Raw genomic sequence first — 6869 nt, forward strand, 5'->3', positions numbered from 1 at the left:
AATATGATCCACAGCCCTGCTGGTTGACCCATGAATGTCAATCATAGAAGCAGTGCTGGTGTTGATGATTTCTCTGATGGGATGCTCATTTCGGATGTCTTCAAATAATGTAAGAAACTGTATCTTTAGAATTTCGAAGTCTTCAGAACGGTGATCTCTACAGTAGGAGTCAGTTGCTTTGCACAGATTAGTTAAGAGACGAAGCTGGAAAGAAGTGAACAGCAATCTTGATTCGAGTATTAATTTCACCGTCTTTGATTATATCTCCCGACATCCAGCTTTAAATGTGAAACTAGGATCAGTGGACTCGTGGAAGATACGTGATAGCTGCTTCGTAACATAGGTGGCAATGTTGACTCGATCTGGTTCAAGATGAGAGAACGGATTGTTTTACCTTGCTTCCTCCATAATAGCGTCTTGTAACTCTTTGATAATCAGATAAGCGTGGTGATCAATTGTTATGTAAATCACTAGTCTGTCTGGTGTGCTTTCGAAATTATCTCTATCCAGAAGAGCGAAAAGACTGTGAATATCCTCGACCATTTGCAAATCAGAGTGATAAGTCAGGCGTCCGGTGGAAAGATCCATATGCTTCCGGATGAGAGTCAGTAGTGCTCGTTGGTTTCGTGAGAACGGAAGTGTAGATCCGGCTAAGACGTTATAAACCCTAGAGTAAATGATCTTCTGATCTCGACAAAATCTTGTTTCGAGAATAGTGCGAACCACTGAATTATGCTCTCGTTGCCTTTCTTCGTGATAGATATGATCGTGAAGAGAATTGATAAAGTCTTGAATGCGTTCTTCTAGGATTTCAACATCATTGTCTTCTCTTCGGAGATAGAGGTGGTGTTCTTCTCTGATAGCCATAATTCGTTCTGTTAAGCGTAGCAAAAAATCAATGGTTGACTTCCGGATGCCTTCGAGTATGTCTTCAAATTCATCGGTATCATTGATGAAGGTGATCATGTCTGCATGTGTGGATATAACCGGAATTCAATCTGAAGAAGAGTCCGACTCCCCTTGATCTGGTTCGGTTGGAGAGTGTGAGTTATTCAGAATGTCTTCATGTTGCTCTTCCTCGTCATCATCGGTATCTGGTTCCTCTGAGGATGCGTCTGATGAACGAGTTTCTTCAGTATTCTGATTCTCCACTTTGATACTTACAGGATCAATTTCTATATCCTTAACATCAGCCTTTTCGGTCTTCTTCTTGAAGCGAATGATTAAACTGTGATCTTCTATCTCAAGCCTCATTATTTCTTCATGACGCTCAGTGCTTAGAACGGGTATTGTCGCAGTTTCTTTTACATCTTCCATTTCCTCTTCCTCCTCAGATTCCTCCTCTTCCTCTATTTCTTCGTTGGGATCCTCTTCTTCCTTTTCTGGGTCGTTTACAGACTGTGATTCGACACCCATCTCGACATCATCGGCTGGTGGTAAAGACTCGTCATCGGAAGTGATCCTTCTAGTGGAAATAGCAAACATCTTTGCCTGTCCAGAAAGATCGGTTGGTCGGTCAATTTTGAATGTAACGCTCTCCCCATGTGATCGTAAGATCAAGGTTTGATTGTACACATCAATGACAGTCCTAGCCGTATTCATAAAAGGCCTTCCTAATACTATTGGGGTGTGTAGGTCTTCCTTGATATCCATTACTACGAAATCCGTAGGGTATAAGAATTTGTCGACTTTCACCAAGACGTTCTCAACTATGCCCTTAGGATACCGAATGGTATGATCGGTAAGTTGGATTGTCATTTTGGTTGGTGACAAGTCTCCTAACTCTAATCTCTTGTAGAGAGAGTAGGGGATTAGGTTGATACTTGCTCCTAAATCTGCTAGCGCATGAATGGTTCCAGATTGGTAGATTGAACACAAAAAAATGAATCGGCCCGTATCTCCTAGCTTAGGTGGTAGAGAGTTTCTGAGTAATGCAGAGCATTCTTCACTCAGTGGAATTTTATTAGAGTATGGTATCCTCTCCTTTGTAGAAAGAAGCCTTCGGATGTATCTCTTCTGGTTTGGAACTTTGGACATGGTGTCTAGGAATCTGCCATCCAGTTTGAAGAAATCAAGCTTGGATGGTTCTCCTTGTAGCCTTCCAGGATAAGGTACGCGAACTAGAGTTTTAGGAGTCAGCTTCTGAGTATATGTTGATTTGTTCTTGAGCCTAGTTGACCTTCTCCGTGGTTCTTCCTCTGGGATTATGGAATCCGTTTGCTTTGCCTCTTCTATGTGGGGATTTTGGATAGTATTACCTGGCAATCTTCCATGCGGTCGGGTTTCAAGGCGTTGTGATAACTGTCCGAGCTGCGTTTCCAAACTTTTGAGCAGAGCCAATTGATTTCTCATTAGTATCTCCGTCTGATCTTGTCTAGCTGCAGTTCTCTGATTTAGCTGTTGTTGTCCTTAGATGAATTGAGTTAACTGATCATCAGCTCCGAGAGTGGGGTTAGCTGCTTTTGTAATCTGGGTGGTAGGGGAATTTTCCTCAACTGGGGGACCAGTGAGTGGAAGTGGTTGATCATAGGTCAATTGAGATTGTTGGGCTGGGTAAGGTGGATAGCGATAGCGGAAAGGTTGATTGCTTCACTGAAATTGATTAACCCTAGGTGGTTGATTGAATCCGGGATTTGGTGGACGCGCTGGGTATTGGACGTAACAGACTGAACCGTCGGGGTTTTCATACTCAACTTGATATTCTTCAGTAGGTTGTGGGTTGGTACAATTAACACAAGCCTATGCTTGGTTAACCTACTGCGGCTGCGTCTTCAATTCTCCGAGTTGTTTAGTAAGAGATTCCATCTTGTCCGTGAGAGATTTGATGGCCTCCGTTTGATTGTTAAGTGCAGAGAGTGGGGTAGATGATGAAGTTGTTTCACCACTGTTCCAGTCATGATGATGCATCGTCATTTTTTCAAGCAATTCCCATGCTTCGTCTGCGGTTTGGTTCATCAGATTCCCTTGAGCTGCTGCATCGATCGTCGTCCTATGATTTACCGTAAGACTATTGTAGAAGGTGCAGATTTGGGCTGACCGTTATAGCTGGTGATTAGGGCATTTCTTCAGTAGGGTTTTAAAACGCTCCCATGCAGTGTAAAGAGATTCATCATAACTTTGTTTGAAGTTAATGATGTCATTCTTTAGCTTGGTTTGTTTAGAAGGGGGGAAATATTTGGTTAGAAATTTAGTAGCCATCTCCGTCCATGACGTGATGGAATCTTTTTCCAGTCCTTCGAACCAAGTTTGAACATGATGAGTGAGAGAATAGGGGAACAGGTATAGCCAGACTATATCCTGTCCTATCCCTTGCTGTTTGTAGGAGTTCGAAAGAGATATGAATTTATCAAGGTGAGAATTAGGATCGTCATTCGGTAATCCATGAAACTAACAGCTATTCTAAATGAGCTGGATGATGTGATGTTTTAACTCGAACGAGTGCCCTTGAATCTCTGGAAATCTGATTGGTCCTCCTCGACCTTCAATCGAGGGTTTGGTATTTTCTGCTAAAGTAACGCGTAACGCCATTTGGTTTCTGATTCGTGCTTCCTTGCGTGCTTTAGAGATTATTGCGTCTGGATCAGGTACGAATAACAACAGCCCTGGTCTAGATCGGGTTTGGTTCATACACTGGGTATACCTTTTTGTTTTTAATTTTTCGCAGATAAGCTAAATTATAATAAGCTAAACTAAACTAATTTAATTCTACGATAATCTAATTTGATCTAATTGTAACCTAAGTTAATCTAAGGTAATCTAATTTAAGGTAGTCTAAGGTAATCTAAGGTAATCTAATCTAAGGTAATCTAAGGTAATCTAAATTTCTTTAACTAATTAACTAACTATCCTACGGTGGAATATGTTTTTGGTTCTGGCTACTGATTCCCTGGTATTTCGGTGATAGAGCTCTGCACGAACTATTCAACAAACCAAGTGGCTAGGCCGACTATGGAGAGGCAGGATCCTTTTGGTCCCAATATAATTGGCGACTGTTCGGAAAATTCAATAACCAAGTCCGTGTATAATTGTCTTTCTTAGACACCACTAAATGCTTGTGAATAAGTTTGATAGAGAGCAGTATTGCCAGATACCAGTTCTCCGGCAGCGGCACCAAAAACTAGTAACTCTCCTGATATGGCCGAAACAGATGGTTTTTAATTGCGCGGTGTTGTCAGGCCGCGGCTCGCCAGGATCAGCCACTCGTGGGAGAGGGTACTGTTTTAAATTTATATTTAGCGGGGCCTAAATCTTACTACTCCTTATAAGTAAGGGAAGTATGACCTAGAGTCGTATTTTTGAGATATCAGTAACATCGAACCTATATTTTAGCCTAAGATAGTTAGGGAGTAGTGAATGTTTATTTTGGGATTTTCTAGTTTATAAGACAGGTAAAGTAAATGCGATAAAATTTGTAATTCAGATAAGGTTAAAGTAAGTGCATACCATGATTTCGTCAGTTATGTTGCCGAGATTATGGAATGCTGGCTCATGAATAGGCAGAGGCCTTGTATTCATTACACTAGTCCTAAACGCCCCTGTCATAAGACATGTCACTGGGTACTGCTTTAGGCTTGAAGATTCTGAATAGACAGCAACGTCCCTTACCCCCGACGCCCGTGCAGTCTAACTACAGGCATACACGTTCAGACGGCTCATCTAATTGAGCGACTCGGTTGGGTGACGTATTAACATTCCAAAATGGTCTAAACTTTCTTAAGCATAATAGAATACATGGTTTACCATATCTGAGAGACGTGATCTGTTTCAGTGCTTTTGTTAATGATTGGTAAAAGATAGTTAGGCCCTTAAAAAGAGTTCAACCATAAAGAACACCATGGCCAAGTCAAGTTGACTTCCATGAACACGTTCGGTTATCCTAACGGTCCAATCCTTTATGTGTCTAAACAAACATTTCCTTAATTAACTAAGAATCCCTCAAGCGGGGTGCAATGCTTGAGACCGCGTTATGGTGCAGTGTACTGGTCAACACTAACCGTGTTCCATGGCCTTACTTAGCAGAGGTACAGCTTACAACAACCGCTGTACTTCAGTGTGCACGTATGAAGTTTATATGCTTGGTGACTACACTAGTCAGATGTTTCACTACGAAAGAGTCCTCAGTCGTAATCCAAAGCTCGATAGACTTACTACAACCGGTGTGCCTCGGTCGATCTTACATTGTATCCGATAGACTTCTCTTACCAAGGGGTGACACAGATAGTGTACTCTGAATCGGGGTTCGGGACTTCCCAATAATAGAGCCTATAACTATGTTCTATTAGTTGGAAAAGCGATTGAGTTTAAAGCATAATCGGAAAGCATTTCGACAGCATACACAAACCATAATATTATTTCGGCATTATAACTGCTTACATCATAGCATACACTAAAGATAACTACTCGCTAATCATGGCAACAATATCATAAAACATTATATAAGATAAAGGATAGAAGTACCAGTAGATTAAACGAGTTCCGAATACAAAAGTGACAACTTCAAGACTCCAGATCGCTCCTAATATAATCTTCAGCGTTCTTCTCCGGGTACTAGGTTTCCCGCACGGAGTCGAAGGCCTTGAGAGTATGACTAATATTGTACAAGAGAGAGAAAGAAGTGAATTAAAGTGTGTGTTGGAATGAATGACAAAGACCCTTTAAATAGACTTGAAATTTTCTAGAATACGGCTGGCAGGCCGTATGGCAGGCCGTATGGTGGGGCGTATTTGGCAGGTTGCTGGCAGACCGCATGGTGGGCAGTATATTGGGGCGTATTTGGCAGGCCATATCCATACAGGCAGGCTGTATGGCAGCCCGTATGGCAGGCCGTATTTGATGCTGGTCAGCCTTGATTCCCTGGATCGTAACTTGATTTCTTGTCTTTCACCGTTTTTGCTCTAGAATCTTCGTTTTAGCTCCGATTCTCTTGATTCTTTTTGCACCGCCTTCGTAATTAATTGTTCTTCAATTCTAACTGATGAAGTGGGTATTTTGCCTACAAAGTTCGAATCTTTCTTGTTTTTGGGCCTTAATACCGGGGTGAAAACGTGACTTTTTAGCCGATATCACAAAGCATATAGATGGGGAGAGAGTTATAGATTTCATTCAACACCACTTTATACCTCTGTTCTCGGTTCCAAACTCTAAACTCACACGCCATCGAGCTCAAACAACATCTTTCTCCACTATAAATTATGTTTCATGCTTGATTCACTTCATCACCACCTACGAATTACAATTGAATACCATAAACAACATAAACCACCATCACAACCATCATCTAGCTGTGGTCTTTGCAGCCATGGACCACCTTCAATTCATGATCCACTAAAACCCACCAAACCTTATTTGTTACTTTGATTGATCAATAAACCTAACACCTTCACTATCGTCAAGAACCACCTTCACCACGTATAATCACCTTCAATTTGATCACCATCTTTAACCATCACCATCAAACCTATCATCACCGAAGGTCTGCGACACGACACCTACTATTTCTGTTTCCATTCTAAAGCAAACAACTACACTACCTTTTTTTCTCTCTATCCTAATATAGATCATGAACCACAAATGGCCTTCTTATATATTTTCGACAACCTCAAAAACACCACAATATTTGTTGTATGGTTACTATTATTGAAGCCTGTCGTACGAACCAAGCACCACCTTGAACTCCTTGCTTTCCACTGTTTTGTTTAAAGCTGCAAGCTTCTTCCTATATCAAGTCCAACCAACTTCTGTTACAAGTGGTAAATCTGCGTATTTTTTTTTCTCTTCTTAATCTTGCTCAACGAATAAGTATATATAAAAGCATAATAAAATGCAATGATGATTATTCCCTTTTGTGGCCGACACACTCTAGCAATGAT

This window comes from Rutidosis leptorrhynchoides, chromosome 2 (genome assembly GCF_046630445.1).
Source record: "Rutidosis leptorrhynchoides isolate AG116_Rl617_1_P2 chromosome 2, CSIRO_AGI_Rlap_v1, whole genome shotgun sequence".
Lineage (NCBI taxonomy): Eukaryota > Viridiplantae > Streptophyta > Magnoliopsida > Asterales > Asteraceae > Rutidosis > Rutidosis leptorrhynchoides.